This window comes from Eublepharis macularius, chromosome 15 (assembly GCF_028583425.1).
Source record: "Eublepharis macularius isolate TG4126 chromosome 15, MPM_Emac_v1.0, whole genome shotgun sequence".
In the NCBI taxonomy this organism is placed as follows: domain Eukaryota; kingdom Metazoa; phylum Chordata; class Lepidosauria; order Squamata; family Eublepharidae; genus Eublepharis; species Eublepharis macularius.
In genome coordinates this window covers 59,349,881-59,375,093 of record NC_072804.1, presented here as the reverse complement: position 1 = coordinate 59,375,093, position 25,213 = coordinate 59,349,881, and the positions used below count along the sequence as shown (strand labels likewise).

The 25,213-nt window shown below is 42.6% G+C and overlaps 1 long non-coding RNA gene across 2 annotated transcripts in view; it reads left to right on the top strand.

The window, feature by feature from the left end:
* Nucleotides 1-23,460, top strand: part of LOC129343094 (uncharacterized) — a 36,286-nt gene extending 12,826 nt beyond the window's left edge. The window contains exons 1-4 of one of the 2 annotated variants that reach the window (XR_008598274.1): nucleotides 4,384-4,465; nucleotides 6,361-6,480; nucleotides 20,596-20,710; nucleotides 22,121-23,460. This is a non-coding gene — a long non-coding RNA (uncharacterized LOC129343094). Of the gene's footprint in view, nucleotides 1-4,383; nucleotides 4,466-6,360; nucleotides 6,481-20,595; nucleotides 20,711-22,120 lie in introns of those variants that run through there. The other variant, XR_008598273.1, reaches the window with a different exon arrangement.
* Nucleotides 23,461-25,213: the final 1,753 nt, after the last annotated feature.

The window sequence follows — 25,213 nt, the reverse complement described above, 5'->3', positions numbered from 1 at the left end:
GCTCTAGCAATCTGTAAGAGAGGCAGCATTAATCAGTGCTCCCTCCACTCATGAATATGCCTTTTTACACACTGAGAACATATTGCAGGCAAAACTTTGTGAAGAGGCAGGTTAGTGTCCAGGGAGACACTGAACACTCTCTCACTGCTCTATTAGCATTCTGCGCGAAAAAGAGCATTGCAAAAAGACTCATGGCATAACAGAGAGGCAGTGTAGTACAGTGGTTAGTGTCCTTCCCTCAGTTCAGCCACGGTGCAATTCTCTCCCCTCCCATAGTGGGTTTGGACATACTGAAAACTTACTGCAGGCAGGATTGTGGGAGGGACAGTGAGTGAAGGGCACTAACCACTGTACCACACTGCCTCTCTCTTATGCCATGAGCGGGAGAAGCCTTTTTGCAATGCTTCTTTTTCATGCTGAATGCTAGTAGAGCAGTGAGAGACAGTTTTAGTGTGCAGGGGCACACTGAAACTTATCTCACTGCTGCTCTAGCAATCTGTAAGAGAGGCAGCATTAATCAGTGCTCCCTCCACTCATGAATATGCCTTTTTACACACTGAGAACATATTGCAGGCAAAACTTTGTGAAGAGGCAGGTTAGTGTCCAGGGAGACACTGAACACTCTCTCACTGCTCTATTAGCATTCTGCGCGAAAAAGAGCATTGCAAAAAGACTCATGGCATAACAGAGAGGCAGTGTAGTACAGTGGTTAGTGTCCTTCCCACAGTTCTGCCACGGTGCAATTCTCTCCACTCCCATAGTGGGTTTGGACATACTGAAAACTTACTGCAGGCAGGATTGTGGGAGGGACAGTGAGGGAAGGACACTAACCACTGTACCACACTGCCTCTCTCTTATGCCATGAGCCGGAGAAGCCTTTTTGCAATGCTTCTTTTTCATGCTGAATGCTAGTAGAGCCGTGAGAGACAGTTTTAGTGTGCAGGGGCACACTGAAACTTATCTCACTGCTGCTCTAGCAATCTGTAAGAGAGGCAGCATTAATCAGTGCTCCCTCCACTCATGAGTATGCCTTTGGACGCACTCAGAACATATTGCAGGCAAAACTTTGTGATGAGGCAGGTTAGTGTCCAGGGAGACACTGAACACTCTCTCACTGCTCTATTAGCATTCTGCGCGAAAAAGAGCATTGCAAAAAGACTCATGGCATAACAGAGAGGCAGTGTAGTACAGTGGTTAGTGTCCTTCCCTCAGTTCTGCCACGGTGCAATTCTCTCCCCTCCCATAATGGGTTTGGACATACTGAAAACTTACTGCAGGCAGGATTGTGGGAGGGACAGTGAGGGAAGGACACTAACTACTGTACCACACTGCCTCTCTCTTATGCCATGAGCCGGAGAAGCCTTTTTGCAATAATTCTTTTTCATGCTGAATGCTAGTAGAGCAGTGAGAGACATTTTTAGTGTGCAGGGGCACACTGAAACTTATCTCACTGCTGCTCTAGCAATCTGTAAGAGAGGCAGCATTAATCATTGCTCCCTCCACTCATGAGTATGCCTTTGGACGCACTGAGAACATATTGCAGGCAAAACTTTGTGAAGAGGCAGGTTAGTGTCCAGGGAGACACTGAACACTCTCTCACTGCTCTATTAGCATTCTGCGCGAAAAAGAGCATTGCAAAAAGACTCATGGCATAACAGAGAGGCAGTGTAGTACAGTGGTTAGTGTCCTTCCCTCAGTTCTGCCACGGTGCAATTCTCTCCCCTCCCATAGTGGGTTTGGACATACTGAAAACTTACTGCAGGCAGGATTGTGGGAGGGACAGTGAGGGAAGTGCACTAACCACTGTACCACACTGCCTCTCTCTTATGCCATGAGCGGGAAAAGCCTTTTTGCAATGCTTCTTTTTCATGCTGAATGCTAGTAGAGCAGTGAGAGACAGTTTTAGTGTGCAGGGGCACACTGAAACTTATCTCACTGCTGCTCTAGCAATCTGTAAGAGAGGCAGCATTAATCAGTGCTCCCTCCACTCATGAATATGCCTTTTTACACACTGAGAACATATTGCAGGCAAAACTTTGTGAAGAGGCAGGTTAGTGTCCAGGGAGACACTGAACACTCTCTTACTGCTCTATTAGCATTCTGCGCGAAAAAGAGCATTGCAAAAAGACTCATGGCATAACAGAGAGGCAGTGTACTACAGTGGTTAGTGTCCTTCCCTCAGTTCTGCCACGGTGCAATTCTCTCCCCTCCCATAGTGGGTTTGGACATACTGAAAACTTACTGCAGGCAGGATTGTGGGAGGGACAGTGAGGGAAGGACACTAACCACTGTACCACACTGCCTGTCTCTTATGCCATGAGCGGGAGAAGCCTTTTTGCAATGCTTCTTTTTCATGCTGAATGCTAGTAGAGCCGTGAGAGACAGTTTTAGTGTGCAGGGGCACACTGAAACTTATCTCACTGCTGCTCTAGCAATCTGTAAGAGAGGCAGCATTAATCAATGCTCCCTCCACTCATGAGTATGCCTTTGGACACCCTCCGAACTTATTGCAGGCAAAACTTTGTGAAAAGGCAGGGTGGTATATTGGTTAGTGTCCAAGGAGACACTGAACACTCTCTCACTGCTCTATTATCATTCTGCATTAGTGTCTGTCCTGGGACACTAATATACCACACTTCTTCTTCACGCAGGCATGAGTGGAGGGAGCATTTACTAATGCTGCTTTTTTGGCAGATTGTTAGAGCAGCAGTGAGTTAAGTTTAAGTTCACCGATGTTCTAGAATTCTGCAAGAAAAGCAGCATTAATAAATGCTCCCTCCACTCAGGGCTCCATGAAGAGGCAGTGTGGTATAGTGGTTAGTGTCCAAGGTGACACTGAACATTTTCTCACTGCTCTAACTAACCACTAGACCACCCTGCCTCCTCTTTAAGCCATGAGTGGAGGGAGCATTTATAAATGCTGCTTTTCTTTCAGAATGCTAGAACAGCAGTGAGTTAAGGTTCCTTGTTTCCTTGCAAACTAAAACTTTCTCTCCTAAAATCCTGCCTTCAGTATGTTTTTAGTGTGTGCACATCCCCTGTGTGTGTGTGGGGGGGGGATAAATGCAGCCTGGCAGGACTGAGGGAAGGACACTAACCACTGTACGACACTGACTCTCTGTTATGCCATGAGCAGGAAAATTCTTTTTGTAATGCTCTTTTTCATGCAGAACACTGAGAAAATTTTCAATGTGTCCTTGGACGCTAACCATTATATCAAGCTGCCTCCTCATTCAGCCATTAATGGAGGAAGAATTTCTTAGTGCTGCTTTTCTTCCAGAATGCTAGAACAGCAGAGAGTTTAAGTTCCCGTGTGTCCTTGCACACTAAAACTGTCCCTCCTACAATCCTGCCTGCAACAAGTTTGTAGTATGTCCAAAGCTCCTGTGTGTGTGTGGGGGGGGGAGATTTGCAGCCTGGCAGAACTGAGGGAAGGACACTAACCACTGTACAACACTACCTTTCTGTTATGCCATGGGTGGAAAAGTTTTTTTGCATGCAGAATGCTAGTAGAACTGTGAGAGAATTTTCAACGTTTCCTTGGACAATAACCACTATACAACCCTGCCTCTTCATTAAGCCATGAGTGGAGGGAGAATTTATTAATGCAATAAGTTTTTATTATGTCCAAAGCCCCTGTGGGGGGGGGTGGCGATTTGCAGCCTGGCAGAACTGAGGAATGGGCACTAACTACTGTACCACACTGCCTCTCTGTCATGCCTTGAGTGGGAGAAGTCTTTTTGCAATGCTCTTTTTCATGCAGAATGCTAGTAGAGCAGTGAGAAAATGTTCAGTGTGTCCTATGACACTAACCTCTATACCACCCTGCCTGTCCTCCATTGTCCCCGCCCCAACCTTGTCAGGTAGGTTAGGCTGAGATGGTGTGGCTGGCCCAGGAATTCCGCTTGGGAGTCCCAGATCCTAGCCTGACATGCTATTTAATGCCTCTTTGTAGTGTAAAGAAACATGATCAAAATGATGGACGTGACAGGGCTCCTTCAAAACATAGCAAATCTATTCCAGCATTCCCCCTTCCAGGGGAGGAAGGCACAGCACATACTCACACCCTCCACAGGCTTCTGAAAGTTTTTTCTAGGGTAAAATTGGGCTTGTCTAAAAATGCCAGCGATGATCTCTGGAAGTTGAGGGCAGCAGTTCCTTCAGTCTTTTGAAACAGGGCTGTGGCAAGAAGCTAAAGAGCTTTCCCAGCCCCGCACTGCACTAAACTGTCCCTTTAATTCCTGAAGCAGCAGCTGCACGTGGTTTGAGCTTTTCTCTCTCCCTGCTAGTTGGTGGGCTTAGCAGGCCCCGCCCACATCTGGAGGCAGTTTGGTTCCTCTCAGGCTCCGTAGGAGAGGAGAGGCGGGGCCTGGGCTTTCTCTGGGACGTTTGTCTCCCTGCCTTAGAGCCGTTTGCCTTTTGAATGCGGTTTGAATTGCTGGGCTACATGTGAGCCTGTCTGGAGGTAGGAGCTCAAGCACAGGGTGTGCAGGGGCAGGGCTGGAGAGGGCAGGGGTCACTTGGGACCAGGAAGAGGGGCAATGGCAGACGGATCAGTGCTGGCTCTGCAGGCTTGGGGCATCTGAAAACTCACCCCCTGGCATGGGAAGCTTTTCTCCTGCCTTTGCCTCTCTCTCATCTGGAGTGGCTACAACAGGATGGGCACTGCTCTCTCGGCAGGCTTTGGGCATCTGAAAGCTCAGCCTCCCCCTGGCATGAGAAGCCGCTCCTTACATTTCTCATAGTAAGAGGGAGAAAGGCATGTTAAGATCCTCATGCCTGCTTTCTCCTGCTCAGTTTCTCTTTTTGTGGGGCTTTACATTGTAATGTTTTCATAATCTAATACTAACTGTGTCCAATGGAGGGGGGGTGTCTCCTATTGCAGGCTGGTTTTTGCTGAAAATTGAAAAGGGGCTGATTTAAGTACATGTTCAGAGGTTGCCATGTGCACAGATTGTAATGGCTTTGTTTATTATATCTCCTAGCCACCCCCACCCCAGGTCCTTTTCCTTTGAAAAAACCTTTTGTTGTGCAGCCAAGATCTTTATTTCTGAACCAGAGGAAAATAGTGTTGGAAACTTATCATGCGGCATGGCATGGTGGCAACTCGCCTCCTTGCATTTTTCTCAGGAATGAATCTCTCCCTCCCTCCCTCCCTCCCTCCCTCTCTCTCGGCACCTCCCCATACCTCATACCGGCAGTTTCAAAGGTATTAATTTTGAAGCCAGAGACAGGCCCCCTGCAAAGAGTCTTTCGTTTTCTACACAACTCTATTCCTTTGCCTTCTTTTGTCTCCCCACTCTCACAGTCTCAGATGCCATTTCTACATGTACCTTTTTAAGCAGATTGTCCCATTTCGCTTACATTGGCAGAGAATCTATAGGAGGATATGACTCTGTCTTTAAAGGTCCTGCTTATTTTAAAATAAGCTTTACACTTGAGATCATTCCGAAGGCATTGGGGGAACATGTGAATATCACATGGGGTCACAATATTTAATAGTAAAGTGGCCGAGCCATGCGGGTAGCTTTGAGATCAGCCTGTGACTGTCCTCATGCACAGTCAACTCCTCATGCACAGTCAACTAGCCTGCAGTCCTTGTACAGCAATCCTTATAGCTTTATTTCATTTATACCCTGCCTTCCTCCCCAAGGTGTTCTCGTTGACTCTTGTTTTATCCTCACAGCAACCCTGTGAGGCAGGTTAAGCTGAGAGTGTGCCAGGCCCAAAGTCATTCAGAAAGCTTCCATGGTAGAGAGAAGATTCAAACTTGGGTCTCTCAGATCCTGTAAACGCTCTACCCCACTGGGTCTCCCGTTCTCCTGGCTTTCCACAAACTGTACGAAAGTGAATTATCTAGGAGGAGGGTTTTTCTGTGGCTATGAAGGCTGTAATGTACCCAAACGGTTCTGAGAGATACTTTGGAAAAAGGATAGGGACCGTAGACTAAAGTGCTATCCCTTGCTCTCTCTCAGAGTTGAATGGGTGTTATAAGGGATGACAGGGAAAGCAAGGAAGCCGGGAGGCATAGAAAAGAATGTCTGTTCCTTCCCTTTTTAGTTTTAAGGTCATTTCTAGAGCCTTGGTGCTACTAAGGTCCAGTCTTTACTCTCAATCCCTCCACCCTCGAGTGAGGTCAAGATCTGGGCGGGACAGGCCATTTGTCTCCTATTTCCACCTCCTCCCCAGTTTCTCTTGCTAGATAATTGAAAGGATGCTGGAGTTACTCAGTCTCTCAAGAACAGGCCTTTCTCCGTGAAATACAGATGATGTTCTTCTTTCTGTTTCCACTTTTTTGCTTGGAAGTGAACTTTGAAACTGTCTACTGCCACATAAATATTTTCATTTTAAAACTTCCAGATGGATCAGAAGAAAGAAGCTCTTGCTGTACAAGAAAAGCCTGACCTTGAAAAGAAGAGAAGAGAAGGGAAGCGGAAGCCTTGCTTCAAAGCATGGCTTTAACTCCTGCTGCTCCTACGGGTAAGAATTACAATGAACACATATCCCATAAACGTCCCTCACCCATGCACAAGTGAACCTTGAAAGTTGGGTTGTTAATTCATGCTTATTTGATATTTGTTCATAATTGATTCAACTTATCCAGCATAACTTTTCAGAATGTACTTCTAAGTTGTGCTTTAAATTTGCAGTAGATGAAATGCAGATTGTACCGTTGATCTGTAATGTTTGTTTTATTTGAGTTATCGTGTGCTCGTTTTCATGCAGAATGCTCGTAGAACAGGGAGAAAATTTTCAGTGTATCCTTGGACACTAAGCACTATAACCACTAGCCAGTTTACGACACTGCCTCTCTGTTATGCCATGAGCAGGAGAAGCCTTTTTGCAATGCTCTTTTTCATGCAGAATGCTAGTAGAGCAGTGAGAGCATGTTCAGTGTGTCCTTGGACACTATCCGTTATACCACCCAGCCTCTTCATTAAGCCATGAGTGGAGGGACCGTTTGTTAATGCTGCTTTTTTTGAATGGTCATAGATGCAGTTAGCCGTGTTAGTCTGTGGTGGCAAAATCAAAAAGAGTCCAGTAGCACCTTTAAGACTAATCAATTTTATTGTGGCATAAGCTACAATATACCTGACACCTGACGAAGAAAACTTGATATTCGAAAGCTTATGCTACAATAAAATTGGTTAGTCTTAAAGGTGCTACTGGACTCTTTTTGATTTTGCTTTTCTTGAAGAATGCCTGAACAGCATTGAGAAGTTCCCATATGTGTTTACACACCAAAACTGTCCCTCCTACAATCCTGCCTGTAATTTTGTGTGTGTGTGGGGGGGGGAGACTGGCAGCCTTGCAGAAATGAGGGAAGGACAGTAACCACTTGCAACACTGCCTCTCTGTTATGCCGTGAGTGGGGAAAGACTTTTTGCAGCACTCTTTTTCATGCAGAATCCTAGGACAACAGTGAGATAGTTTTCAGTGTGTACTTGGACACTAACCACTGTACCATCCTGCCCCTTCATTAATCTATGACTGGAGGGAGCATTTAATTATGCTTCTCTTGGAGAATTCTAGAGCAACAGTGAGTTAAGTTTCAGTTTGTCTTTGGACACTAACCATTATACCACCTGGACTTTTCATTAAGCCATGAGTGGAGGGAGCGTTTATTGATGCTGCTTTTCTTACTGAATGCTAGAACATCAGTGAGTTAAGTTTCCGTGTGTCCTTGCACGCTAAAACTGTCCCTCCTACAATCCTGCCTGCAATAAGTTTTTAGTGCATCCACTTCCCCTATTGGTGGTGGTGGGGGGAGATTTGTAGCCTGGCAGTACTGAGGGAAGGGCACTAACCACTGTACCACACTGCCTCTCTGTTATGCCATGAGTGGGAGAAGCCTTTTTGCAATGCTTCTTTTTCAAGCAGAATGCTGGTAGAGCAGTGAGAATATGTTCAGTGTGTCCTTGGGCACTAACCACTATACCGCCCTGCCTCTTCTTTAAGCCATGAGTGGAGGGAGGATTTATTAATGCTGCTTTTCTTGCAGATTGCTAGAGCAGCAGCGAGTTAACTTTAAGTTCACCGACGTTCAAGATCTTTTTCCACCTGCAGCACCTCTAGTGTCATCTATCTCCTGATATGTGACTGCGACCAATTTTATGTTGGCTGCACCACATGCCCCCTGCGATTACGCATCCAGGAACATACCTCTAGATGTAGAGCTCAGAATATGGCATAACAGGGGCAGTGTGGCTCATTGGTTAGTGTCCTTTCCTCAGTTCTGCAAGGGTGTGAATCTCTGCGGCCCCACACAGGGGCTTTGGACATGCTGAAAACTTACTGCAGGCAGGATTGTGGGAGGGACAGTGAGGGAAGGACACTAACCACTGTACCACACTGCCTGTCTCTTATGCCATGAGCGGGAGAAGCCTTTTTGCAATGCTTCTTTTTCATGCTGAATGCTAGTAGAGCAGTGAGAGACAGTTTTAGTGTGCAGGGGCACACTGAAACTTATCTCACTGCTGCTCTAGCAATCTGTAAGAGAGGCAGCATTAATCAGTGCTCCCTCCACTCATGAGTATGCCTTTGGACACCCTCCGAACTTATTGCAGGCCCAACTTTGTGAAGAGGCAGGGTGGTATATTGGTTAGTGTCCAAGGAGACACTGAACACTCTCTCACTGCTCTACTAGCATTCTGCATTAGTGTCTGTCCTGGGACACTAATATACCACACTTCTTCTTCATGCAGCCATGAGTGGAGGGAGCATTTACTAATGCTGCTTTTCTTCATCCCCTACTGGATGGGTAATTGCAGCCTGGCAGGACTGAGGAAGGACACCAACCACTGTACTACACTGCCTCTCTGTCATGCTATGAGCAGGAGAAGTCTATTTGGAAAGCTTTTTCATTAAGAATGCTAGTAGAAAAGTGAGAAATTTTGAAAGTGTCCTTGAACACCAACCATTATACCACCCTGCCTCTTCATTAAGCCATAAATGGAGGAAGCATTTATTAGTGTTGCTTTTCTTGCAGAATGTTAGAGCAGCAGTGAGTTAAGGTTCTGTGTGTTCTTGCGCACTAAAACTGTCCCTCCTACAATCCTGCCTGCAACAAGTTCTGAGTATATTCAAAGCCACTGTGTGTGGGGGGGCGGGCAGAGATTTACACCCTTGCAGAACTGAGGGAAGGACACTAACCAATGTAGCGCACTGGCTCTCTGTTATGCTATGCGTGGAAGAAGCCCTTTTGCAATGCTTCCTTTTCATGCAGAATGCTAGTAGAACAGTGAGAATTTTCAGCGTGTCCTTGGGCACTAACCACTAGACCACCCTGCCTCGTCTTTAAGCCATGAGTGGAGGGAGCATTTATAAATGCTGCTTTTCTTTCAGAATGCTAGAGCAGCAGTGAGTTAAGGTTCCTTGTGTCCTTGCAAACTAAAACTTTCCCCCCTAAAATCCTGCCTTCAGTATGTTTTTAGTGTGTGCAAATCCCCTATGTGTGTGGGGGGGGGGGATAATTGCAGCCTGGCAGGACTGAGGGAAGGACACTAACCACTGTAGCACAGTGCCTCTCTGTTACACCACGCGTGGGGGAAGCCCTTTTGCAGTGATCTTTTTCATGCTGAATGCTAGTAGAGCAGTGAGAAAATTTTGAATGCGTCTTTGGACGCTAACCATTATACAAACCTGCCTCCTCATTAAGCCATGAGTGGAGGGAGCGTTTATTGATGCTGCTTTTCTTCCAGAATGCTAGAACAGCAGAGAGTTAAGTTCCCGTGTGTCCTTGCACACTAAAACTGTCCCTCCTACAATCCTGCCTGCAACAAGTTTGTAGTATGTCCACTTCCCCTATTGGTGGTGGTGGGGGGCGATTTGTAGCCTGGCAGTACTGAGGGAAGGACACTAACCACTGTACCACACTGCCTCTCTGTTATGCCATGAGTGGGAGAAGCCTTTGTGCAATGTTCTTTTTCAAGCAGAATGCTGGTAGAACAGTGAGAATTTTCAGTGTGTCCTTGGACACTAACCACTATACCGCCCTGCCTCTTCTTTAAGCCATGAGTGGAGGGAGCATTTATAAATGCTGCTTTTTTGGCAGATTGTTAGAGCAGCAGTGAGTAAAGTTTAAGTTCACCGATGTTCTAGAATTCTGCAAGAAAAGCAGCATTAATAAATGCTCCCTCCACTCAGGGCTCCATGAAGAGGCAGTGTGGTATAGTGGTTAGTGTCCAAGGTGACACTGAACATTTTCTCACTGCTCTACTAGCATTCTGCATGAAAAAGAGCATCGCAAAAAGGCTTTTCGCGCTCAGGGCATAACAGAGAGGCAGTGTAGTACAGTGGTTAGTGTCCTTCCCTCAGTTCTGCCACGGTGCAATTCTCTCCCCCTCCATAGGGGCTTTGGAGATACTCACTGCAGCTCTAGCATTCTGCAAGCAAAGTAGTATTAATAAATGCTCACTCTACTGATGGCTTGGTGAAGAGGCAGGGTGGTATAATGGTTAGTGTCCAAGGACAGAGTGAAAATTTTCTCACTCCTCTACTAGCTTTCTGCATGAAAAAGAACATTGCAAAAAGGCTTCTCCTGCTCATAGTATAACAGGGGCAGTGTGGTTCATTGCTTAGTGTCCTTTCCTCAGTTCTGCAAGGGTGTGAATCTCTACGGCCCCACACAGGGGCTTTGGACATACTGAAAACTTACTGCAGGCAGGATTGTAGGAGGGACAGTGAGGGAAGGACACTAACCACTGTACCACACTGCCTCTCTCTCATGCCATGAGCGGGAGAAGCCTTTTTGCAATGCTTCTTTTTCATGCTGAATGCTAGTAGAGCCGTGAGAGACAGTTTTAGTGTGCAGGGGCACACTGAAACTTATCTCACTGCTGCTCTAGCAATCTGTAAGAGAGGCAGCATTAATCAGTGCTCCCTCCACTCATGAGTATGCCTTTGGACACCCTCCGAACTTATTGCAGGCCCAACTTTGTGAAGAGGCAGGGTGGTATATTGGTTAGTGTCCAAGGAGACACTGAACACTCTCTCACTGCTCTACTAGCATTCTGCATTAGTGTCTGTCCTGGGACACTAATATACCACACTTCTTCTTCATGCAGCCATGAGTGGAGGGAGCATTTACTAATGCTGCTTTTCTTCATCCCCTACTGGATGGGTAATTGCAGCCTGGCAGGACTGAGGAAGGACACCAACCACTGTACTACACTGCCTCTCTGTCATGCTATGAGCAGGAGAAGTCTATTTGGAAAGCTTTTTCATTAAGAATGCTAGTAGAAAAGTGAGAAATTTTGAAAGTGTCCTTGAACACCAACCATTATACCACCCTGCCTCTTCATTAAGCCATAAATGGAGGAAGCATTTATTAGTGTTGCTTTTCTTGCAGAATGTTAGAGCAGCAGTGAGTTAAGGTTCTGTGTGTTCTTGCGCACTAAAACTGTCCCTCCTACAATCCTGCCTGCAACAAGTTCTGAGTATATTCAAAGCCACTGTGTGTGGGGGGGCGGGCAGAGATTTACACCCTTGCAGAACTGAGGGAAGGACACTAACCAATGTAGCGCACTGGCTCTCTGTTATGCTATGCGTGGAAGAAGCCCTTTTGCAATGCTTCCTTTTCATGCAGAATGCTAGTAGAACAGTGAGAATTTTCAGCGTGTCCTTGGGCACTAACCACTAGACCACCCTGCCTCGTCTTTAAGCCATGAGTGGAGGGAGCATTTATAAATGCTGCTTTTCTTTCAGAATGCTAGAGCAGCAGTGAGTTAAGGTTCCTTGTGTCCTTGCAAACTAAAACTTTCCCCCCTAAAATCCTGCCTTCAGTATGTTTTTAGTGTGTGCAAATCCCCTATGTGTGTGGGGGGGGGGGATAATTGCAGCCTGGCAGGACTGAGGGAAGGACACTAACCACTGTAGCACAGTGCCTCTCTGTTACACCACGCGTGGGGGAAGCCCTTTTGCAGTGATCTTTTTCATGCTGAATGCTAGTAGAGCAGTGAGAAAATTTTGAATGCGTCTTTGGACGCTAACCATTATACAAACCTGCCTCCTCATTAAGCCATGAGTGGAGGGAGCGTTTATTGATGCTGCTTTTCTTCCAGAATGCTAGAACAGCAGAGAGTTAAGTTCCCGTGTGTCCTTGCACACTAAAACTGTCCCTCCTACAATCCTGCCTGCAACAAGTTTGTAGTATGTCCACTTCCCCTATTGGTGGTGGTGGGGGGCGATTTGTAGCCTGGCAGTACTGAGGGAAGGACACTAACCACTGTACCACACTGCCTCTCTGTTATGCCATGAGTGGGAGAAGCCTTTGTGCAATGTTCTTTTTCAAGCAGAATGCTGGTAGAACAGTGAGAATTTTCAGTGTGTCCTTGGACACTAACCACTATACCGCCCTGCCTCTTCTTTAAGCCATGAGTGGAGGGAGCATTTATAAATGCTGCTTTTTTGGCAGATTGTTAGAGCAGCAGTGAGTAAAGTTTAAGTTCACCGATGTTCTAGAATTCTGCAAGAAAAGCAGCATTAATAAATGCTCCCTCCACTCAGGGCTCCATGAAGAGGCAGTGTGGTATAGTGGTTAGTGTCCAAGGTGACACTGAACATTTTCTCACTGCTCTACTAGCATTCTGCATGAAAAAGAGCATCGCAAAAAGGCTTTTCGCGCTCAGGGCATAACAGAGAGGCAGTGTAGTACAGTGGTTAGTGTCCTTCCCTCAGTTCTGCCACGGTGCAATTCTCTCCCCCTCCATAGGGGCTTTGGAGATACTCACTGCAGCTCTAGCATTCTGCAAGCAAAGTAGTATTAATAAATGCTCACTCTACTGATGGCTTGGTGAAGAGGCAGGGTTGTATAATGGTTAGTGTCCAAGGACAGAGTGAAAATTTTCTCACTCCTCTACTAGCTTTCTGCATGAAAAAGAACATTGCAAAAAGGCTTCTCCTGCTCATAGTATAACAGGGGCAGTGTGGTTCATTGGTTAGTGTCCTTTCCTCAGTTCTGCAAGGGTGTGAATCTCTACGGCCCCACACAGGGGCTTTGGACATACTGAAAACTTACTGCAGGCAGGATTGTAGGAGGGACAGTGAGGGAAGGACACTAACCACTGTACCACACTGCCTCTCTCTCATGCCATGAGCGGGAGAAGCCTTTTTGCAATGCTTCTTTTTCATGCTGAATGCTAGTAGAGCCGTGAGAGACAGTTTTAGTGTGCAGGGGCACACTGAAACTTATCTCACTGCTGCTCTAGCAATCTGTAAGAGAGGCAGCATTAATTAATGCTCCCTCCACTCATGAGTATGCCTTTGGACACCCTCCGAACTTATTGCAGGCAAAACTTTGTGAAAAGGCAGGGTGGTATATTGGTTAGTGTCCAAGGAGACACTGAACACTCTCTCACTGCTCTACTAGCATTCTGCATTAGTGTCTGTCCTGGGACACTAATATACCACACTTCTTCTTCACGCAGGCATGAGTGGAGGGAGCATTTACTAATGCTGCTTTTCTTCATCCCCTACTGGATGGGTAATTGCAGCCTGGCAGGACTGAGGAAGGACACTAACCACTGTACTACACTGCCTCTCTGTCATGCTATGAGCAGGAGAAGTCTATTTGGAAAGCTTTTTCATTAAGAATGCTAGTAGAGGGGGGCGTGGCGTCGCTGACTCCGGGATGGACGCGTGCTGAAAGATCTCCGCTCCTCCCAGCCCCCAATTCTCCATATAAAGCTACACAACATTACTTTTGATTGCTATATTATGAAAAATAACAACGCTAAGAAGAGAAAGAACATAGTGAAAGCAGCTAAAAACTTACAGCCGCTTTTTTCGGCGCCTAAGGAGAGAATGCAGAGCGAGGAAGTAAAAATGGAGAGATCCAAAATGGCGGACGGACTACCTTCTCATGCGAGCGAAAAGGTACACAATGCTAATATAACCCTAGATCCTCAGCTCAATAAACTAAAGAATGAAATCCTAGAACAAATCGCTAAACTGATTGCCCCACTAACGGCACAACTGGCTGAAATAAAAGTGGACTTGCAAGCAACAAGTCTAAAAGCAGATAAAGCTTTAGATGCAAGTTCCTCGACACAGAGAGAAGTGAGCTTACTGCGTGAGGCTTTTGAAAACCAGCAAGAAAGACTGATTAACCTAGAAGTTAATATGAGACAGAATCACTTGAAGCTGAGGGGAATTGATGAACTTTTGTTACCAAAGGAAGATTTAATACCTGTAATCTCAAGATGGCTTGTAAAGCATCTGGAACTAGAAGAAGGGGTAAACACCCTAATTACAAAAGCCTACCGAATCGGAACTCCTAAGCAATATAAGAACAGACCTGTGCCAAGAGACATAATCATAGAGATACCTGATCAAAAAATAAAGATGAAAATAATTGAAACAGCTAAAATATCAGGCTCAATATTGTTCAATGGAACCCCAGTGCAAATATATACTGATTTACCGAGAGAAGCATTATTAATAAGGAAAGAACTGAAACCTATCACAGACGCGCTGAGGAAAGCTAACATCAGATATAAGTGGATAAATCATGTCAAGATATTAGTGATTTTGAACGGGAAACATCATGTTGCTACGAACTTAAGGAATGGAACAGAACTCTTGAATAACATCGGCGTGGAGATACCCATGGAGACAAGCAAGCAAAATCAGAAGAGAAAATCGACGGACATGTTTTCTCCACAGAAGGGAAGTAAGATCCCGATAAGAAATGCCTAGCAGTCCTTGGAGGACAAGAACTTTTAATTGAATTAATCAGCTATTGTTGTGTCTTATATATTATAATTAAGACAAATGGAGATTGGGGGTGGGGGGGGAGAGGGAGGGCTTCAACACAGCTCCGTGGTATTAGAACTTTTCATTTGGAAAATTACTTTCCAAAACTGTGGCGTGCAGTCAACGACCCAGTTTGAAAGTTCTACGAAATAGCTGGTAGCATGTAACTTGATTGTTAAAAGGTTATTGAGTTAAGAGAGTTTATAAAGATATTTGATATCCTAGGGGTAAAGGGAGGGGAGGGTGGGGGAGATTTAGGGATTTAAGCTTATTAATAACACAAATCTCAAGAACTAGGGGAAGGAAGGGAAAGGTTGTATAGTTTAGTATAGTACAGGAGGTAACAAGTTTATAAGGAAGCTCACAAAATTCATATATTTACTTAATTATATCTTTAAAAAAAATAAAATTAATAAAAAAAAATTAAAAAAAATATTAAAATAGGGAAAACCATAAGGAAAAACTTCAGAAAAACAAAACAAAACAAATAAACAAAAAAAAATACCCATAGTTAGGATATAGGGATTAGTTATGTGTTTGTGAAAGAAGAGAGTGGAATTAAAATAGAGTGCTAAATTGTATGTCTTTTACTGTTTGATATTATTGTAGTAGATTGGTACTTGTGTTATATAAGAGAAGCAGTATTATATATACCAAATCATGGCTTCTAAATTTAAAATGACCACTCTAAATGTAAGAGGTTTGGGAAATCCTATAAAGCGGAGAAGAGTTATTTCATTGTTGGCCAAAACTAAATCTCAGGTAATTTTTCTACAGGAAACTCATGCTAAAAATAATGATACAGATATTTTAAAGGCAAGCTGGATTCATTCACAATACTATGCAGCAGGTAACTCCAAATCGAGGGGGGTGGCAATACTATTTACAAAGGATCTTCTATTTCAACATAAAAAAACCCTCAAAGATCCTAAAGGAAGATTCATCTTTGTTAAAGGTTTAATTCAAGAACAAATCTACACCTTCGCATCCATTTATGCCCCTAATAATCAACAATTAAATTTCATTGAAGAAACACTAGGAAAACTGGAGAAATTTCAGGAAGGTCATCTCATAGTAGGGGGGGACCTAAACTACATAATGGATTACAAATGGGACAGATCACACTTTGAGAAAAGAACCACTCAAAAAGATAGAAAGACAAAGTTGCCACCCATCTTACAAAGACACAACCTTATTGACATATGGAGACATCTACATGTAGGGGAAAAGGATTATACTTATTACTCTCAAAGGCACAACTCATATACTAGGATTGACTTTATTTTAGTCTCTGATTCAATGCTTGAGCAAGCGATTGATTCCCAAATAGGATCGTGTCTAATCTCTGATCACTCTTGGGTCAATGTTTTAATAGCTTCAGAAATACCAAAACAGTGCTCCAAACAATGGTGTTTACCGAAACATTTACTTTATAATCACCAAGCAGCTAAAGAAATAGAAAGAATCCTAGAAAGAGCCATAGCTGATAATAACTCTGAAGAAATAAAGGCTAATATACTCTGGGATACGATTAAGACAGTATCAAGAGGACATATTATAGCGCTTTCAGCGAATATAAACAAAGAAAAATTAAAATATAGACAGGATTTAGCAGAATCCATTAAAAGTTTGGAGGAAGAACATAAAATGACAGGGAGCAAAAAAACGTACCAAACATTAACTGCCCAACGTAAAATTTTAGAAACGCTTGACAGTAACAGTGTACATAGAAGTTTAATTAAGTCTAAGCAAAGATATTGGTTTAATACCCCAAAAGCCCTAAGAACTCTATCGAATAAAATAAAACAAAAAAATTTGAAAAATAACATTCACCTACTCCAAGACGAAAACAAAGTAAATCGCCATGATTCCAAATCAATTTTGCAAGTATTTAGAGAATTTTACACGAATTTGTATTCATCAATAAACCCCAAACAAACTAAGATTATGGATTTTCTACACTCACTTAAAAATGTAAAGAAATTGGAAGAGAACCATAGATTAATTTTAGAAAAACCTATCTCCTTACAGGAAACCCTAGAAGCAATTAAGTTAGCCAGAAATAACAAAGCCACGGGACCTGATGGATACCCATCAGAGTTCTATAAAAAATATGCTACATTGCTAGCTCAATATCTAACTAATACTTGCAATTTAGTTTTGGATGAATGTAAATTACCCCCTACCTGGAATATGGCCGATATAGTAGTTATACATAAACAAGGAAAAGACCCAACAAAAGCTGATTCATATAGACCAATATCACTTCTCAATCATGATTATAAATTATTTACATCTATATTGGTCCGACGTTTAAACTCATTCATAAGCAATTATATCCATAATAATCAGGCAGGTTTTATACCCAAAAGAGAAATTACAGACAATATTTATAAAACTTTAAATTTGATTGAGTATTGCAAAAATAACAGGACTGAAGCATTGTTTCTTTCTTTAGATATCCAAAAAGCATTTGATTCGGTTGAGAAAAAATACTTATGTAGCACCCTTCAATTTCTAGGCTTTGGTGAGAAATTCCTAAACACTATTGGAGCAATATATTCGCAACCTACAGCTAATATTAGACTTAATGGTCTACATTCAGAAAAAATTGTAATTAATAGAGGCACTAGACAGGGCTGTCCGCTATCTCCCATGCTCTTTGCTATAGCTTTGGAACTCTTCGCAGTAGCTTTAAGGGAAAATGAAAATATACTTGGAATCCCTATTAAAGATAGTTCCTTTAAAATCTCACTTTTCGCTGATGACATGCTAATTTATTTAACTAACCCAACAACCTCAATGACATATCTCCACCCCTTGTTAACTGAATTTGGTGCTATATCTGGCCTGATTGTTAATCAATCAAAATCACAAATCCTTCCTATCAATCTCTCTAAAAGTACTGAAAACATAATTTGTAAACAGTATAAATATCAATGGGCCTCAAATCATTTAACTTACCTCGGCATTAATATTACTTCCAAATTAAACGACCTTATCAAATTGAATCACCAAAGAATAGCTAACCAAATTAAAGCAGAAATCGTCAATTGGAATAAACTAAAACTTAGCTGGTTCGATAGATTTCATCTAATAAAATCATTTATATTACCTAAGTTTCTTTTCGTTTTCAGAGCAATCCCAATAACAATTCCCATAACGCTAATTACTCAATGGCAAACAATGATCAATAGTTTCTTATGGCAAAACAAACACCCAAGAATTTCTTATTCCACATTGAGACGAAAATCTAGAGACGGAGGTTTTAATTACCCAGATCTCAATTTATACCAAGCAGCAATTAGACTTCTAAACTTACTCCAACTCATCTCTGTGGAAACTACAGCAGAATGGATTACCCTTTTCAATACTCAATTGGACAAATCCTCCTTCAATGATTTAATATGGAACAAACAAATAAATAGACCCAAAAGCATTAACAAAAATACGTTTTTATTAGCAATTTTGCAGACATGGGACAAATTTAAAGCTAAACTTATTCCAGAAAAATCCAGATTCTCCTCATTTGTTAGTCTTGGTTCCCTCCAGGTCAAGAATCAGATTTCATAAATATATTTCAACAGGCTAAGATGACAAGATTAATTGATATAGCTACAAATTCAGGCCTGATGGAGAAATCAGAAATAGAAGACAAATTAATGCAAAAACTGTTATGGTTTAGATACTTACAGATTAAAAATATGATGGAACAAATAGGCATAAAATCAATAATGAAAACTCCCCTGACGGAATTTGAAATGATAATACGATCTTATACAGTTCAAAAAAAAGGAATGATCTCCATACTTTACACTACATTACTGAACACACTGAACAAAAAGCAAATTCTTTGCCAATCCAGCTGGGCCAAAGATTGTAATATAGATCAATCTCTTGAGACATGGAATAAGATTTGGACTTCAACTATATTTAGATCAAACGTTACCCTAACTAAGCTGCAAACATTTAAGATTATTCACAGGTGGTATTTTACGCCTAAGAGACTATCCTATATATATCCATCAGCTTCCCCAAAATGCTGGAAAAACTGTGGAGAGACGGGCACGTTTGCCCATTGTTGGTGGGGCTGCCCTTTTATTAAAAGCTATTGGGAGAAAGTGACTGAATCAATCAGAACAATTACAGGATATGAAGTCCCTTTGGATCCCAAAATCATTTTTTTAGATCAATGGGATGACTTAGCTATACCTATGATTAGAAAAGAATTGTTTGCAACCCTTTTCGTAGTAGCAAAGAATGAGATAGCATTGGTCTGGAAGAAAGATCATGCACCCTCTGTAGATTCATGGCTTGAAAAAGTGTGGAATCACTTCATAATGGAAAAAACCCATAATGACCTTTACATAGCTGAACAGTTTCCTGTGAATTCCAAGTTCATGGAAAAATGGCTTCCATTCTTTGAATATGTTGATAAAAATAATATCCAGCCTAGATCAAAAATACTTCAATTACTCTCTCTAGAACCTTTACATTATAGCTTATATGTTTTGTTGAACTATATAGCTCTTAACTGTATGTACTTAACTCCCTCCTGTATCACAATAGTTCTGTACTGGTTAATGTTTTGATTTATATGTGTACGTTTGTATGTTGTAATGGTTTATCTGCAATAAAAGTTTAAAAAATCAAAAAAAAAAAAAGAATGCTAGTAGAAAAGTGAGAAATTTTGAAAGTGTCCTTGAACACCAACCATTATACCACCCTGCCTCTTCATTAAGCCATAAATGGAGGAAGCATTTATTAGTGTTGCTTTTCTTGCAGAATGTTAGAGCAGCAGTGAGTTAAGGTTCTGTGTGTTCTTGCGCACTAAAACTGTCCCTCCTACAATCCTGCCTGCAACAAGTTCTGAGTATATTCAAAGCCACTGTGTGTGGGGGGGCGGGCAGAGATTTACACCCTTGCAGAACTGAGGGAAGGACACTAACCAATGTAGCGCACTGGCTCTCTGTTATGCTATGCGTGGAAGAAGCCCTTTTGCAATGCTTCCTTTTCATGCAGAATGCTAGTAGAACAGTGAGAATTTTCAGCGTGTCCTTGGGCACTAACCACTAGACCACCCTGCCTCGTCTTTAAGCCATGAGTGGAGGGAGCATTTATAAATGCTGCTTTTCTTTCAGAATGCTAGAGCAGCAGTGAGTTAAGGTTCCTTGTGTCCTTGCAAACTAAAACTTTCCCCCCTAAAATCCTGCCTTCAGTATGTTTTTAGTGTGTGCAAATCCCCTATGTGTGTGGGGGGGGGATAATTGCAGCCTGGCAGGACTGAGGGAAGGACACTAACCACTGTACTACACTGCCTCTCTGTTATGCCATGAGCAGGAAAATTCTTTTTGTAATGCTCTTTTTCATGCAGAACACTGAGAATATTTTCAATGTGTCCTTGGACGCTAACCATTATATCAAGCTGCCTCCTCATTCAGCCATTAATGGAGGAAGAATTTCTTAGTGCTGCTTTTCTTCCAGAATGCTAGAACAGCAGAGAGTTTAAGTTTCAGTGTGTCCTTGCACACTAAAACTGTCCCTCCTACAATCCTGCCTGCAACAAGTTTTTAGTATGTCCAAAGCTCCTGTGTGTGTGTGGGGGGGGGAAGATTTGCAGCCTGGCAGAACTGAGGGAAAGACACTAACAACTGTACAACACTACCTTGCTGTTATGCCATGGGTGGAAATTGTCCCCACACCAACCTTGTCAGGTAGGTTAGGTTTTCGCGAATCACAGTTCTCGTCAGATGCATCTAACATGGCTGGATCTATTTTTACTCAGGAGAGAGATTGAAACTATCTGCTGCCACATAAATATTTTCATTTTAAAACTTGCAGATGGATCAGAGGAAAGAAGCTCTTGCTGTACAAGAAAAGCCTGACCTTGAAAAGAAGAGAAGGGAAGCAGAAGCCTTGCTTCAAAGCATGGCTTTAACTCCTGCTGCTCCTATGGGTAAGAATAACAATACACACACATCCCGTAGATGTCCCTCCCCCGTGCACAAGTGTACCTTGAAAGTTCATGCTTGTATTTGTTATTTGTTCATAATTGCTGCAACTTATCCCACATAACTTTTCAGAATGTACTGCTATGTTGGAGTTTAAATTTGCAATAGATTAATAACAGATTGTGCAGTTGATGCATAATGTTTGTTTTATTTGAGTTATCATCTGGTCAGTGTTTAAAGGTTTATCTATGGAAAACTTCATGCACTTCAGTATTACATGTGTTAAGCAAATAAAAGCAGGAATCTTTAAGGTAAAATTGCAAGAGAATCTCATGGTTAGCAGCTAACTGTTGCCATTCTTTTTCTTTACTAAGCGTCTTCTAGACAAGTAATTGAATACCTTAAAAGGGTAATCGAGCAGATGTAACCTAGACGTAGGAACGCTTCAGTTCTTCCTGAACTGAAAATATATTTTAGCTGAAATTTAGACATTAATGTTCTGTATGCTATAAGGCATCGAAGGTAATATTTCCAAAACACCTGGAGTAACTTTTGCATTGACATACAGTTAAGCTCCTGAAAATTCAGACTGTTTCTTGCCAAGGCCTATAGCCAGCCTTATTTTTAAAGGGGGAGTCGCCCAAGAGGGGCATCACAGAATTGTGAGTGACTCCCTAAAGGCTTGTTTCAGGTGGATGGATACCTGCGTTGGTCTGTAGCAGAAGAGCAAGATGTGGGAACTTGTGAGTCTTTTTCTGATTTTTCAGGCTTGGCCAACTTTTTAACTACCCAAAATAAAGGTGTGCCTTAAAGTGGACAACGAAAAAGACAACTTACTTTACTGCTTTAAGAAAATAATAATACCAGACAGAGGGTACCATAATTAGAAGACTGGTGAAGAGTAAACAGCATAAAGAGAATTCAACAGTTACATCTTTTACTAAAAATAAAGCTGAATTGTTCTTGATCATGAGATCCTTTATTGGCATGTAAAAAAATTTAAATACAGAGACTCCATACAAAATGAAACTAAAATACAGATAAGAGCAGGGCAACAGTGCAGCAAAAGCAGTGCAGAATATCACTTGTCTGGGCGTATAGCCATGGCACTGTAGAGGAACTTAGGTACCATTTCCGTTATTTTCCCATCTGGATTATCAAGCAGGAACCGAATATTAAAATCATCAGAAAACTCTGAAAGTTGCGCTAATAAAGGATGTAGAAGATCCCGGTGTAGGATCTTCTGATTGAACATGAGAAAGGCTTCTGTTTTTCTCAGAAGCTTGCACACAATGTGGTATCTTTTTTAGTTATAAAAAGATAAATACGAAACACTCTTTGGTGTTTGATCGCGATCCTGGTCTAGTATAGGTATAAGCAAGTTTTGTTTTCTTTCCTTGAAACTTCTCTGACAGGATCCTGCAGGTGAGAAGAGGACTGTGTACGGCAGTGCATCTTCTTTGTGTCACCAGCTTGTTTGACACCAGAGCGTGTGGCATTTGAAGTCTGAACTCAGCTACCCCCTGGAAACCGTGCCGTGAGATGTTTTCCACTCACCCCAATCCATTTTTTCAGCTACAGGAGGGTTGAAAGGACGCACGTTATGTAGTCCTTTTCATTGTTTCCAAGCCTACCAATTCTCGATACACTTCACTAAATTTTGCATTGGGCACCATTTCCAAGGAGCAAGGCAGCATGTAGACACTGTAAAGAAATAAAATGTTTCGTAGAGTGCCAGTGTAGTGTGGTGCTCAGAATATTGAGGAAGGCCCTGTGAAAGCAGGCTTAAATTTCTGCCCTGGCTGGCCTTGGACTCTCTCAGCCTAACCTTCCTCACAGGGATGTTTAGGTGACTAAAATATATTGTGCTTCCCTGCATTCCTTGGCCTTATGCTCACATATCAGTACATTTATGTAGTACTCTATGTTTAATTACAATTCTCAGAAACCCAAAATTTCTGTGACGCCCTGACATCTACAACCTGACAAAGACTTCTGTTTTGTTTTTAAGAAATATAATAAATCATAGAGTGCCAGTGTAGTGCAGTGGTCAGAATACTGAGGAAGAATCTGGGAAAACAGGCTTAAATTCCTGCTCTGCCCTGGCTGATCTTGGACAGATCCCACTCTCTCGGCCTAACTTACCTCACAGGAATGATGTGATGATAAAAATATACTGTACTTCCCTGCATTTCCTGGCCTTACGCTAACATGTTTGTACATACGTGGTGCTCTTGTCATGTTGCTGTTCTCTGTTTTTTGTAAAATCTGTTCAATTGAATTCTAAGAATCAGCTTTCCTCTTTAAAGAGTGAGCTGGCCTTGACACGAAATGTGAACGAGTATGGAACGAGTATGTGAACAAGTCTCGCTACTGGCCTCAAACCCAGACTTTGCACGCTGGGTTTATAGTGGTCTTTCAGAGCACTAATTGAGTGATGTTGGCCTTTAAAACCAGGTTTCTCCTTGAGAAACAAGCATGTCTTGATAACGGTCAGCGGGATTGATTTGATGAAGAAAGCGCTTATTAAACGCTAAACATTTTGGCTTTAACTTAATCTCTTTCTCCACATAGAAACCACATCTGAGGGTGTGATATGCTCCAGAGCGACAGCAGCCTCGTCGTGTGATGCAGATTAGTCCAAGGCTTCACTTTATGCTTTCCACCGGCACAACATCTCCCGAGTGAAACAGGCGCAAGTAGCGTATAATGTGGATGGTGATCCTTCAGGCATTTCATCCTTGTCATTAGGACATCGAGCTCTAGTTACAGGGAGAAATTTAATGATGTTACTGTGCCACCGCAAATAAAACATACTCTCTATTGACACTCATGCTTCCTGTGTCCTTGACAGCAATGTCATGTGCAGAGATTGAGGAACACGCCACTTCTTTACCTCCTGGAAGGAAACTCTTCAGATCTTTTCTCTTCCTGTGGTAAAGAAGCACCAGCGCAAGAGAACGTATCCTATGGTGAAAGAAAGCCAGTTTGGTGTAGCGGTTAAGAGGGCACGACTCTAATCTGGAGAACTGGGTTGGATTTTCCCACTTCTCCACTTGAAGCCAGTCGGGTGACTTTGGGTCAGTCAGTTAACAGGCACTCTCTCAGCCCAATCCACCTCATAGGGTGATCATTGTGGGGATAAAGATAGCGTACTTTGTAAACCATTCCGAGTGGGCGATAAGGCATCCTAAAGGCAGTATATAAATCAAATGTTATTATTAAAGGGGACTGTACTTATGCAGGCAATGCTGAAGCACAATGCCAAGAAGATTCCAAACATAGAAGGCTGAGCTCGGTAAACTTTTCCGCTCTGAGAGCAAGGCTGAGCTGATCAGCAAACTACAAATCTTGGGCCTGCATTCAGTTCCTGCCACTGTTCAAGATCCCTCGATCAAAGTGGAAAGAGGAAGGGTGTTAAAGACCACAATGACTAGGCAGTATCCATTTAAATCTTATCTGCAATTGTGAGCATCGTAACATAATTACTGAATAGTTTAAAAAACCAAATCCTGCTTTAGAATCCTACTTGACTTAGGGCGACCCCTTGTAGGGTTTTTGTGGCAAGAGGCTAACGGAGGCGGCTTGCCATCTCCTCCCTCTGTAACTCTGGTCTCCCATCCGATGACTTAACAAGATCAGCCCTGCTGAAGAGTTGATATCTGACAAGATCAGATCTCAGAAGATAAACAGGGCTGACCTTATTTAGTCATGGGATAGGAAACCTCTTGTACTACATAAGTTTCAGAATTGACAGCAGTCCACTTTGGGTTCAGTAGATTGAAAGGATAGTGAGCGAACTAAAGATGACCGAGTGAAAAGCCTGCACTTCTCAAGCACCGCCACATCGGATTCGGTATTTATGCCAAACATTTCTCCTCAGATAGCATCCAAAGGAATGTATTCTCCACTTCTAGCTTCCTTTTTATTCTCAAACATACCCTGTTGATGAGGTGGCCTGCTAGAGGGTGGCCAGAGGTCAACTAGCGAGCTTCTGGACAAAGCATGGATGCAAATCCTGGTTTTTCAGATTCTACTTCAACCACTGGCTTTTCTGAAAGGGATCGTTAAACCACCACGGTCAAGTGTTTTTGCCGCTGCTCCCTTAAAAAGCAGACTGTGCTGTGTATAATTGTCAAAGTAACCTGTGGGAAAGTGACTCTGAAAGAGGATCTGCAAGACATAAAATTATCTCCTAAGCAAACAGGCCTCTAGTCTTAAAAAATGAGAAATCTCTACAAGGAAGCTTCACAGAGAGAAAACAAATCGGAAACCAAAGGTAGATCCCTATTGATACCACTATTGAGAGAGAACAGTATCAATACAATTAAATATTGAAGGAAAAAATTTTAGAGCCAATATTGTAAAACATACTTCACCTACGGATGAAAAGTTCTGTCAGTTCAAAAGGATTTTCTGCTTTACAGCCAGGACCTACAAAATAACCCCCATGTGTGTGATCTGCATGGCAATTCAGAAAAAACAGAAGCATAAAGACAAAAGCGGAA